Source organism: Mercenaria mercenaria, chromosome 1, assembly GCF_021730395.1.
Source record: "Mercenaria mercenaria strain notata chromosome 1, MADL_Memer_1, whole genome shotgun sequence".
Lineage (NCBI taxonomy): Eukaryota > Metazoa > Mollusca > Bivalvia > Venerida > Veneridae > Mercenaria > Mercenaria mercenaria.
In genome coordinates this window covers 46,019,951-46,034,395 of record NC_069361.1, presented here as the reverse complement: position 1 = coordinate 46,034,395, position 14,445 = coordinate 46,019,951, and positions in this window count along the sequence as shown.

Genomic DNA, 14,445 nt, shown 5'->3' with positions numbered 1-14,445 from the left:
GTCTGAATGACACGACTTTAGCTTATGTAAGGTAGACAATCCAATTTGAAGGGAATTGCTTTAACACAGTTAATAATCAAGGGAGAGAATTCTCGAAAATTCTCATTAAAAGCTGACCATGACTGAAATTGTGTTTACAAATGATAATGTTTGCATATTTTATGTATTAATATATTTTTTCATTTGTATAACGGACTAGGTTGCTGGTTTTACTTCGGGTATCTTGTGCCCATCCATACAAATGACTGCACTAACCTGCAATCTCAACAAAAGAAACGGAGGGTAGGGTGGGGGTCATGTTTGTTTCAAAAGACTCAGGTATTAGAGATTCGTAGCAAAGTGATGCACATGTATACTGACCTACAAACACATTGTTCTTTTTCAACTTTCGACGTATCACTGAACAATTGGCAGAAGATTTTTACTAACTTTGTAGTCGATTCGAGAACTTCTGATGAACGATCGACCATTTAGGCTAAGGTCCCTTCTAACGGTTAAGAACGCTCGCCCTTAACACAAATGATAAATGGTCAGCCAACCGCTAAAATTAGACCGGCGGTCTAGTGATTGATACAGACACTGTAAACATCCCGCTTAGCTCAGTAAGGTGAACACAGATCCATGGATCGTGAGGTCGAGGGTTTGATCCCCGGGCGGGCCGAATATTCTCCATGGCAAGTTTGATAAAAGGCATTGTGTTTGAAATAATTCGTCCTCCACCTCTGATTCATGTGGGGAAGTGCCAATTAATACATACGCTTGTGGAGAACAGGTTTGTACTGCTACAGAATCCATAAACACTAGTTAGGTTAACTGCCCGCTTTAACATAACTGAAATACTGTTGAAAATCGGCGTTAAACTCAAAATCAAACAGCCGCTGTACCAAAAGCTACATATTTGATTATAAGCGCTCACATGTAATCCACAGAAAACGGTTATCGTTCAAGTTAGAGTAATAATGCCAAAATGGAAAACAACTATACCCCTGTACAAATGTACATTTTTATTGGACCTTTATTAAGCTTTCTGAAATTATGATAGATGAGGTTTTTTAGCTTAATAAACAAGGGCACTGGTGCATGCCTGTATACTGCCGAACACTCGTAAGAAGTTTGTGCATAATGCTTGGCAGTATGTGGCTAGACCTTGTGTGTCGAAGCAGAAAATATATAACACGGCAGCAGATATTCTTTTAAAACAGTGTTGAGGAGGGTAGTATTTTTATACATGAAAAGTCGACTTGCATGTTGAGTTACTAGTGAATAAATGAACCGGTTTTAAATTCAGAATGAATGTACCCGTGAACTGCTGAATATGACTACTCGTGATACGTGATACTAGGTCACTGGTATCACTTTTACGGCGTTCGCCGTTTCACCGTGGGCAACCAGCTAGGCGATCATTTGGCTTCCAAGTCGACGGTCTTGCGAGATAGGCAAAGCGGCAAATCATAAATTTCGCGATATCAAATTAGGTAAAAATTTAGTTTGGGATAAATACTAGTAATGGTAAAACATACCACAAGAAATATTTTGCAAACTTTGGTACGGACCAAATATAACTATTTAATATTGTCATACCTTGTATAAATATATATTTATATTCGAATCCGAACTGTATGTTTTAAAACATTAACATTTCATATGAGAACCTATAGGCCAGAATGAAGCATATTAATTTTGTTATGGTTTCTTTGTGATGTCAAATTTAGGAGACCTGAACAGGTATATGGAGCCATTTATCTGACGGTTTTCTGCAGGTGTTCAATATTATTTATATGGATATTTCAAAGCACATTGGAAGTCAATCCCCACCATGCTCAGACAATTTCTAAAGACTTCACAAAAGGCAGCTGTGGGATATATTGTTGAACAACGTGACCTCCAGATATGAAGAAAGACAGAAGTACAAAACGTACGTGTATTGAACATGCGATACTGTTGATATGAGCATCAGGTTATCGCCGTTCGTGTCAGATCATGTCTTTCGCACAAAGAATGCATTTTATTTCTTTCAAAGATTTACTTTATTCTACACAGGGTCATTACTTGATATATAAATATGCATGTATATTTGTTTCTGTTTTTCAGTTTTGAATAGCAGATGAAATGGACTACAAAGACTCGCCATGACCTGGACAATCCTTTAAATAGCAGATAGGAGTTTGGACTCCAAGCTTGGTACTTCTTTGCTGGTCTGTGAGCACTAATTTTAACCTGTATGACTAAAATCTATACAAATGACAAAAATGCTCTAATTGTAATAAAACACATTTTGGAATATCGGCATTGATCATGTCAGTATGAATAAATGAATTTTGCATAATATTTGTTTTGTTAATAGACACTTTTCATAGGCCGTTTGTCGCCGACATAAAGAATCAGGTAACCATTTGGGCTAAGATGACAAAATGTGATCCACATGTTTTGTTGGTAAGACCTAAGTCATAACGAAATTTTTAACTGCACAAATCATGATTTAAAAGTTCCTTTGAGTAATTCATTCTTTCTAAATAACTAGGTTCTAGGAGTAAGTTTAAAATTTCTCTGACCCTAGTTCATGAATTGGGCCGTTTTCATAGTAATATTTGAGTAATTCATTTCGTTTACATATCACCGTTGTGTACATAAATTTATTATTTGCAAATTGTTATGCATAAGAGAGTCTACGTTTAGGCTATATGTTCGTTGAAAGCACTACAGTTCATCAATCCAAACTGTTAGGCAAGGGTCGTTGAACTTTACCCTGCTATAAATCTAAAATTGACTTGTCCATCATTCAATATGGACGTACAACTTACTATTCGTAGGGTTGTTAACTGGAAATTTACTGACTGAGTAGCGAACAGTGTAGACCTTGATCTTGATCTTAAGGCATTTTGTGTTCAAAGTCCTTAAATTATACATTTACTTTCCTAAGTTTTCTAAAAAGTCAAAATATAACTCTAAAAGTTAAAATACTGTTAGCTTAATCGCTTGTTAAAGTTTAGAACAACTGGGTCCGTCCAGTTCGTTCGTCAAAAATGATCACTTTTAGTGGCAGAACTTTCTAGGATAAGAAATTTTTCATACAAAACATAGTGTATTAGTAGAAGGCAATATGAAAAAAATACAAATGTACCCCTATTTTTTCCATCTGTATGTCAGTTTGTCTATCAGTCACAGAATAATGAATCATTGTACAAGACATTCTTGTGGATTCTGGGCAATATGAAGGATATGCTAGCTTTTGTGTTTGTGAAAATTCAACTAAAAGGTTCCGATCGCAAAAAAAACATTCATCATGCAACATATTTGAGAGCAATTGAGATTTTTTTTCATTAAATCTGACATATAAATAAAGCAGTGTGATCTTCTATAAGCTATCAAATCGATCTTTCCTTCATCTAAATATGTGGTTACTATGGAAAAAACGTATAATTATTTTGTATAATTACGTCTTTTCATATGAAAGAATTTCATAGTTGATCATAAATCTAATAACGTTTTATAGGGACTATGTATATCAAAATAAAGGTCATTTTGTCAATAAATTAAAGTTTTTCAAGATACATGTATATTAAAAATTCAAGAACATTTTGTAACCATGTCTAAATTAGCATAGTACAAGTAAGAAAATATGTTTACTCTCACAATTAGACCTAGTGAACCCCTAGTTCTTTCAGGTGACAGAAATACGTTTGTTTTTTAGGGGAAACGGGATCATAGGTTTCTTTCTTTTTTCTTCAAAGTTTTCTTTTTTCTTCATTATTATTATTATCATCATCATCACCATCATCATTATTATCATTTTCATATATTTTATAAAAAGTACAAAACAAAACAATATAAGTAACATATTTCATGATGTTTAACAATGAGATTATTGATTCATTTGCAAGGTTTATTTAAACTAACCACCAAATATAATCACCAGATAATCATCAGGTCTCTTAATTTGGCTCAAAAAGCATACAAATCAACACTCATCTACGTACAAATTATTTTTGAATAATGAGATCCTTAATACGATGTTTATACATAAAGATATTCTTTGGATCAAAGATAGAAAATTAATTCCATGTAGGGTTGAAATAAAGTTTCATTTATAGATATAACTCTGTTATAATTAACTGACGTCACAACTAACAAGCCAATCTCTTGGTGCGAATACCAAAACAACAACGACAGGTTATGCACTTCAGTTTGGTGCAGTCATAGGCATGCTTGACAGTGAAGTTGATTTGAATTGTTCACTTAAACTTTTTCAAACGAGCAAGTAAGTAGTTATTATTTAATTATTTAATTTTGCGTACTTGAGGGTGGACATGTATGATATATGCTGCTGTGTCAGATGATGGCGTACATTTTAAGCTATTGTCGTTAATCGATAAAATAGAAATTGACTGACTATTTTTATCACTGCATTCAGTTATTTTTAATCTTTTAGAATGATTTTATAACACTATGATTTATAATATACAGACGAATGTTATGAAATGTCAAAAGAAAAAAAGAAAAACAACCGCTGGATGTGACAAACAGGACAAATTGAGAATGACGCATGAAAAACTATTTCTCGTCGTTTAACGCGAATTTCAAAGTTCAGAGATAAAATTGATTCAAATGAAATAAAAGTCGGTTATAAATATATATATATATATATATATTAATATATATGTGTGTGTGTGTGTGTGTGTGTGTGTGTGCGTGCGTGCGTGCGTGCGTGTGTGTGTGTGTGTGTGTGTGTTTTTCACCGATTCACTTTAAATAAATGTGATCGAAAGTACAGTTTTAATTATATCAATCAATAGGTGTTACAGAGGCATCTGTATTAAGATTATCTAACTTATTAAAATGTTCAATAAAATTATTTACGCTGTGAGACTTTGACAATCGCTCACTAATATTTATAGAACAAATTCACTTAATGTTAAATTTGATCCCTAGGAGTGTTTAACACCCATAATGGTTGGATGATGGATATAAGAATATGCCTTTTGTCAGTCACCACAAACATTATTTTTTTTAGCATTAAAAGTATAAATAGCAAGAATAGAAGCCCCAAAAACTTATTTCTTTCCTTTTTTTTCTTTTTTTTTTTTTTTTTTTAATACTGAAAATAATCCAATAGTCCAATATGCGAAAAAAAAATGTAAACACTTCCAGGGGCATTCAGGGATTAAAGATCACGAAAAAAGTTATGAAATTATTATCATTTTTATTTGTCAGGGATAGTTCTGTAGAAACTGGTAAACTGTTGCCAGTGGGCTGAGGGGATTTGCATATTCCATTATCTCCTTGCTTAAGGTCGTTGACTTCGATTCACTTGCTCCTCAACGATGTGGGTTTGGGTCTCACTCGGGGCGATGAATTCTCATGTGAGGAAGCCATCCAGCTAAAGCCGATGTTTCTACCTGGATGCACTCTTGTGATGAAATATAGCACGGAGGGCCACCTTTGGTCTTCCTACACCATCAAAGCTGGAAAGTCGCCATATGACCTATATAATTGTTTCGTTGCGATGTTACAACTAACAAAAACAAAAATAATCAACGTATAATTTTGCTTGGTTGCATTTTACGTTTCAAAAGGATTTTCTTACAGGTTTTATTATTTTATCATTCCAGATTTTATTATTATTCAACAATACATGCCAGCCTATTTCTTATAAAACCATTCTATGGAAAAAAAAATACAGTTGGTTTAACAACTGACGTAACATATCTAATATTTGAGACTAGTCATAAAAGTATGGCAACTTCAATTTGGATTAGAAAAGAATACTGCAAATTTTTAAATCTTAACAATTTTTCATGAGACGTTTTGCTCTAAAACGAGTCAAGCAAAAGGCGATGTTTTGCTCATTGAAGAATTGTAATTATAACAAAATGTGATCATAGTTAAGAAACCTCTGACAAAATCTTTTGGAAGCATAAAACACAACGAAGCAACATAATAGCGGACGCTATTTAATGGAGTATGTCCTATGTGGGTAATGAAATGAGCATCCCTGGCTCAAGTGGAATGTTACAATAGAAAAACTGAATGTTTACCCAAATTACCAAATAAATATAATAATACTGAGGCTTAGTACAAGCTGACGAAACTAAATATTAGGCGTAGTGTTTCTGTAATAAAGGTTATTGAAAAAATAGACTGTTGCAGGATGGTAGATAAATTGATAATTGTTCAATATGCGCAGTATCATTTTGCAGAGTTACGCATTCTTTGCGCGATTGAGACAGTCCTGTATACTTTCCCGGTAGGTACCATTGGTGTTACATGTACAATTGCATTTTCTTTCTGGTCTGGTGTATAGCGCGGCTGGACAGGTATCTTTGATTTTTCGTGATTGTTTTATCAATTTTACTTTCACTTATGCAAAAACCACTCGCGTGCAATGAAGTCATCCGATCCAGGTGCGAAGCACGGTCGTAAAAATTAGTTACCATTTTTTCTAACACAGTTGATATTAGTATGCCGTGTTATATTCGAAATAATAAGTTCCCAAAAGTGATTTATCGTAAAATGACCCGAGCTTTTCGTTCTTATGCGAAACAATATATCACTCAGGCCGTATTCTGCGATAAACCACGTTTGGGAACTTATTATTTCTTAAATATAATGCACAGGTTCGAGTACTTGTAGAACTTTATGTCAGACTCCAGGACAATGCAGCTATGTTCAATTTTGTATATGCTCGTAAAATACTTTTATGACATTATTTTGCTATTTGAATACAAGAATGTTACAAGAAATGAGCCGATTAAACTATTAACAGTTTTCAGCAAATATTCAAAACTATGGCAAACTTTATGAATTCTATATTTGTGCTCGTGCTCTAACATGTATTGAAATATCAAACTCTGTTATATGAACACAGGGACGAATTACGAATTGTGGGTCCATTGCCGAAAATATAGTAGCAAAGTTAAATTAAAGCCTCCACCCCCAACAACACAAACGATTTTGAAACAAAAAGAATCCACAGAGGCACAGGAAAAAAAGAATGTTGATGTACAGAGGCTCCAAACAGGAAAGATTGAAGAACAATGCTAGCGGATACAGAACTTGGTGAAATATTGAGGTATTATATAAAGATTTCGTCTTCTGTGTCTAAATGATATAATTTAAATAACATAGTTTAGAAATGAATGATGTGTGTTATTTCACACAGAGTTATTCAGTATTTTTCTTGATATTTAAAAAGTGTAATAGTAATATATATTTGATTTATTTTCTTTTTTTTTTCTTGTTACCATTGAAATAGTAGATGTCAGTTTAGACTCAACGCATGCTGGATTATACATGTATGTCAATATTCATGTTTACTTTGATATCGTTACTGTTAGTACTAATTTTCTTCAATTTGAACATCACGCTTGAATAAATTCCATAAGAATTAGTGATAAGAAATTATAAAATTTCATACTGAAAGGGAATGCATTTTGAAATAGCGCTTTTGTCATGTAAATATGAATAATGATTTTGGTATTATATACCAATGGTGTATTTAAAGAAGTTTCCTTTCACGTATTACCGAAAATCTATATATTTCTAGATAACCTTTACAATGTCTAGCTGTACTGCAAAGAATCAATTAACCAAAGGTCGCCCTAACTTACCTCTTTTAGAGAAATGTTTTACTATCTCACTTGGTACACATGTTCATGGTTATCTAGAAATTTGTGCGATACCTAGGTCAAAGGTAAAATTGACTATATTAGTTTGCTGACAGAACATTTTGCCTTCGTTTGAAATTGTTGGACCTAAATAGTCTATTTGTCGTCAGCTCAGTGCATAAAGATGGTTAACTGTATTGACACAAACAAGCACCTCATCGCATAAATAGTGGTTAACTATATTGACACAAAGGAGCACCTCATCGCATAAAAAGTGGTAAACTATATGGACACAAAGAAGCACCTCATCCAATAAATAGTGGTTAACTCTATTGACACAAACAAGCACCTCATCGCATAAATAGTGGTTAACTCTATTGACACAAACAAGCACCTCATCGCATAAATAGTGGTTAACTCTATTGACACAAAGAAGCACCTCATCGCATAAAAGTGGTTAACTCAATTGACACAAAGAAGCACCTCATCGCATAAAAGTGGTTAACTTAATTGACACAAAGAAGCACCTCGTCTCATAAAAATGGTTAACTTAATTGACACAAAGAAGCACCTCGTCGCATAAAAGTGGTTAACTTAATTGACACAAAGAAGCACCTCGTCGCATAAAAGTGGTTAACTTAATTGACACAAAGAAGCACATCATCGCATAAAAGTGGTTAACAGTATTAGCATAAAGAAGCACATCAGCATATAAAAAGTGGTTAACTGTATTGACATAAAGAAGGAGTTAACAACTTCTTTACTCTGAGCTGACGATGAGTTTACAAACTGCCGACCTCATTCATGTATTTAAGTGAAGTAAATGACTAAATAGTGCTTTTATTACCGGTAACACTCTATATTCTAATTGTTTTGATATATGAAATGTAGGTCTTTAAAGACAAAGCCTTCACGTAGACACTCTAATGCGTAAGATTTTGAAGATGTTAAATTTAGTTACAACATTACGATATGTAAACGAAATAAATGCCTCATATATTGCTGTCAATGTACAGCTCTTTATGCAATTTCAAACTAACTTCCAGAAAAAAGTTCTTCGGACAGAATAAATTGCTTACTATCAAGACATTTAATAGTCACTTTTGTAAGTCAGCTATTTATGATCTAAAAATTCTTGCTGTATAATATTTCCAGTACCAAAAATGAATCTATTTACATATATGTATACACGTTCGTTATTTTCTTTTCAGATTTACACAGCCGTGTCCAAGGATTCTTGTAAACATGTGGTATTAATTTGATAAACTTTTGAAACTTTTAGCATAAAGTTATTCACAAACATCAACATCAAGTACACTGAAAAACTGAAAAACTAATACGGTAAAGTCATAAAATCTAAGAGAATGCCTTAATCTAGGAAGGATTTGGGAAAAGTTTTACAATTCTTTCAGAAACGACACGCGTTTTAAAATAGCTTCTTTGTCGAGGTCAGGATGAAAACGGACATAAAATAGCAATGACGCAGCTCTGTCACAGGGTAGTAGTTTAAGTATAGTTAAAGTATTCTATAGAATTTATATATACCAACAGAATGGCCCCTTTAGACCAATATATTGAGTATCAAATCTATGTAAATATTTGTCAAATAGTTTTACCAATATTGCTAGCCCTTGGCACAGCTGGTAATGTCACATCTATCATTGTGTTGGTGAAGCCAAACAATCGAAGCTCTTCGACTGCTAGGATTTTGGTTGCTCTTGCTGTCTCTGATTTGCTATCGCTTTGGACTGTGTCGCCATATATTTGGCTGTATGCTACGTTTGGTCTAAACTTAAGGGATTCTTCTGAAGTTGTATGTAAATGCCATTGGTTTTTCTCTCTTTTGCCAGGTCAGCTGTCGGTTTGGTATTGTGTAGCCCTTTCTGTACAAAGATGTGTTTGTGTAATGCTACCACTCAAAGCTAAGTTCATATGTTCTTTAAGAAACACAAATATTTCAATCATAACCATAGCAACTGGGGTGATTCTATTAAGCGTCCATCTGCTTTTCGGAATTGGGCTCACTGAAGATGGTAAGTGCATCCGCAAGGAAGAAATATATAGTACTACCGTTATAAAAATATGGAGAAACTTTCAAATTATTTCTGTCTCTTTTGTTCCATTCATTATTTTGTTTGTAGCAAATACGTGCATTATTGTAAGACTGGTGCAGAGAAAACGGTTTCTTGGAACAATAAACAGTTGCTCAAATGGTCAGAGTTCGACTGTAACAAAGAAGACTTCAAGAATGACAATCATTATAATATTAGTAAGCGTATCATTCCTCGTAAGCATCACTCCAGTAGCAATTTTTTATCTAATGTATGGGGGCAAGCAGCTGAACTATGGAGATAAACATCATGATGCTGTTATTCTTCTATTCTGGTCTGTGGCAACCGTTGTCTATCTCACAAGCAGCGCAACTAATTTCGTTTTGTACTTTCTTAGTGGGTCGAAATTTCGAAAAGAAGTGAAATATGTATGCTGTTGCAAACAGAGTTGTTAAGCCTTTTCCTAGAGTTGGAACTAGTGCAGCGAGATGTATGAATAGTACCAATACACAGATGAGTCTCAAAATTTACATAGCTATTTGTCTAACGTTTTGCGCAACCATCTATAACTCCGAAACCGGATTTTGAAAAAAGAAATATTTTATATATGTGTAATATTTGCCTTGTTAACATCGTAAGCATCTGATGCCAGTTTTTAGTTTCATTTTCTTTAAAGAGATTTGTTGTCAGTAATCATTATATCGCTTACCATTAACCTTTCTTTTTGAAGCACTGACTGAATTCATCGTGAATACTCTAACAAAGTATAATTGCGCTTCGGTGTGTAATAGAAGTGTCTTCTTGTGGTCAGCTAACAACAGAAGAATCACTCTTATAATCTAAGCGGTTATTTTAGTTTGTTTATCTAGGCATGTATTGCAGGATGGTAGATAAATTGATAATTGTTCAATATGCGCAGTATCATTTTGCAGAGTTACGCATTCTTTGCGCGATTGAGACAGTCCTGTATACTTTCCCGGTAGGTACCATTGGTGTTACATGTACAATTGCATTTTCTTTCTGGTCTGGTGTATAGCGCGGCTGGACAGGTATCTTTGATTTTTCGTGATTGTTTTATCAATTTTACTTTCACTTATGCAAAAACCACTCGCGTGCAATGAAGTCATCCGATCCAGGTGCGAAGCACGGTCGTAAAAATTAGTTACCATTTTTTCTAACACAGTTGATATTAGTATGCCGTGTTATATTCGAAATAATAAGTTCCCAAAAGTGATTTATCGTAAAATGACCCGAGCTTTTCGTTCTTATGCGAAACAATATATCACTCAGGCCGTATTCTGCGATAAACCACGTTTGGGAACTTATTATTTCTTAAATATAATGCACAGGTTCGAGTACTTGTAGAACTTTATGTCAGACTCCAGGACAATGCAGCTATGTTCAATTTTGTATATGCTCGTAAAATACTTTTATGACATTATTTTGCTATTTGAATACAAGAATGTTACAAGAAATGAGCCGATTAAACTATTAACAGTTTTCAGCAAATATTCAAAACTATGGCAAACTTTATGAATTCTATATTTGTGCTCGTTGTCTATCTCACAAGCAGCGCAACTAATTTCGTTTTGTACTTTCTTAGTGGGTCGAAATTTCGAAAAGAAGTGAAATATGTATGCTGTTGCAAACAGAGTTGTTAAGCCTTTTCCTAGAGTTGGAACTAGTGCAGCGAGATGTATGAATAGTACCAATACACAGATGAGTCTCAAAATTTACATAGCTATTTGTCTAACGTTTTGCGCAACCATCTATAACTCCGAAACCGGATTTTGAAAAAAGAAATATTTTATATATGTGTAATATTTGCCTTGTTAACATCGTAAGCATCTGATGCCAGTTTTTAGTTTCATTTTCTTTAAAGAGATTTGTTGTCAGTAATCATTATATCGCTTACCATTAACCTTTCTTTTTGAAGCACTGACTGAATTCATCGTGAATACTCTAACAAAGTATAATTGCGCTTCGGTGTGTAATAGAAGTGTCTTCTTGTGGTCAGCTAACAACAGAAGAATCACTCTTATAATCTAAGCGGTTATTTTAGTTTGTTTATCTAGGCATGTATACAGTGTGTACTATTTTAAACCAAACTTGTTTATTCTATGTTTTAAATACATAAACTATATGAAGTAAGTGTTATGTTTTTACTATGAAAACTGGATTTAATTAAACTTTAAAGTAACTTTGAACAGATTATGAAGTATAGAAAGCTATAGCTACAGATTTTAAACGCGATTACAGTCTCAATTATTTCATGTTGACCTGCAGTCTCTTTTCTATGATTAACCTGTCTCACTTTTTATCGCAGTAAGTATCGACTATGAATACTTCCCTTAAATGTTCAAGGTACCCAGTTAGTAAATAGGAGCACTGATTTACATACAGGAAGAACAGACATCAGTTTTGTCACATAAATTAAATGTAGAATGAATTACAGACACTCTAAGCAATTCTAAAAAAAATCTGATTTCTTTTATCAAATACATATTAATAAAAACTGATCATTTTCATAAAACAGGTCTATCTACTCATTGATGGGGGAGATAATTATGAACGGAACATCATAGGAGTATGCAAAATAGTATTAGAAAAATCGCTATGCATTTATGTGGACATGTCTATTGAAGCTCGCATCCTAGTTCTTTTTAGGTTAAACTGTATTTTGGTTATTTTCTTTTGTCAGACAAATCTGTAATTTATAACTTTTAATCGTCACAAAGAACAGTTCACACGAAATGAACCTTTAACTTATAGTTTTCGGCTGTCTGCCCATCGTCGAAAAGAGCAACTCACGTCCACCTGTAATAAATAACTTTCCGATTCTCTGCCCATCGTTTCAAAGAAAATTCGCACGAAAGTGTTATTAATATCTTTCCGGTTCTCTGCACATCTTCACAAAGAACAACTCACATTAATATGTAATTAAAAGCTTCCCGGCTCTCTGCCCATCGTTACAAAGAACAATTCACATTAACTTGTTATTTATAGCTTCACAGTTCTCTGCTCATCGCCACAGAGAACTGATTACATTAACCTTAAGTTAGAGCTAACCTGATCTCTGCACATCGTTACAAAGAACAATTCACATTAACTTGTTATTTATAGCTTCACAATTCTGTGCCCATCGCCACAGAGAACTGATTACATTAACCTTAAGTTAGAGCTAACCCGATCTCTGCACATCGTTACAAAGAACAATTCACATTAACTTGTTATTTATAGCTTCACAGTTCTCTGCCCATCGCCACAGAGAACTGATTACATTAACCTTAAGTTAGAGCTAACCCGATCTCTGCACATCGTTACAAAGAACAATTCACATTAACTTGTTATTTATAGCTTCACAATTCTCTGCCCATCGCCACAGAGAACTGATTACATTAACCTTAAGTTAGAGCTAACCCGATCTCTGCACATCGTTACAAAGAACAATTCACATTAACTTGTTATTTATAGCTTCACAGTTCTCTGCCCATCGCCACAGAGAACTGATTACATTAACCTTAAGTTAGAGCTAACCCGATCTCTGCACATCGTTACAAAGAACAATTCACATTAACTTGTTATTTATAGCTTCACAGTTCTCTGCCCATCGCCACAGAGAACTGATTACATTAACCTTAAGTTAGAGCTAACCCGATCTCTGCACATCGTTACAAAGAACAATTCACATTAACTTCTTATTTATAGCTTCACAGTTCTCTGCCCATCGCCACAGAGAACTGATTACATTAACCTTAAGTTAGAGCTAACCCGATCTCTGCACATCGTTACAAAGAACAATTCACATTAACTTGTTATTTATAGCTTCACAGTTCTCTGCCCATCGCCACAGAGAACTGATTACATTAACCTTAAGTTAGAGCTAACCCGATCTCTGCACATCGTTACAAATATAGGTATCCTTATCCGAATTTCTTATTTACAACATCCTTTTTGAAAGCCCAATACTTAGTACCTTAAATTTTCATTTAACAAACAAACAGTTCATTGTGAGCCATTAAGATCTTTGAATTTAAGGTAATTTAATTGAAAATACAGAAACAAAACGTGTTGTACACAAAATCAAGTATACATATAAGTATAGATTGCAGAAACATGTCTTTTCCCTTTACGGGAGTACTAAATCTAGCACTCTATAATCAGAAAGCGGCGCAGCCTTCTATATACACAAAGGGGAAAACCATGGTACAGTTATGCCAGAGACTGAAAAGGTTAATGAAAATTGCGTCTTCAATACCAGATCTGATATATAAACAGTCTGGCCTCAGTTTCAAACTAAATTGGCATTCTTTCTTCAAGAATGTTCATGTTTTTGTGTTTATTTTTTTTTTCTCTTTTTGTTGTTGTTGTTTACATTTGTATTTCATTTATATTTAATATTCAATAGCAGATGGCATGTTCCCATACGAAATGAAAATGTCAGTGAAATAAATTTCATATTTCAACGCTAACATTGATAATGGTCTGACTTGTGATAATTGCAAATACTTGTGTGACGATCTGAACGTACTATGATAGAGATAACACGACCGAGAAAACTTATTCAAGAAGTCGATGCATCAATCTGTCCGAAAAAAGGCAAGGTGGTGGCGTTTTGATGTCCGAGAAAAATAACAACAATTCTATATCACTGCGCATATATTTTAGTGACTATTTCGTCGCATGAATAAACTGACGTTGACGCTATATTGGGCGTCTCCCATTACGGTGTCGGATAAAATCGTATCAGTGAGAAGTAACGAGTATCCTGTGTAGAGATGCTGACTGCC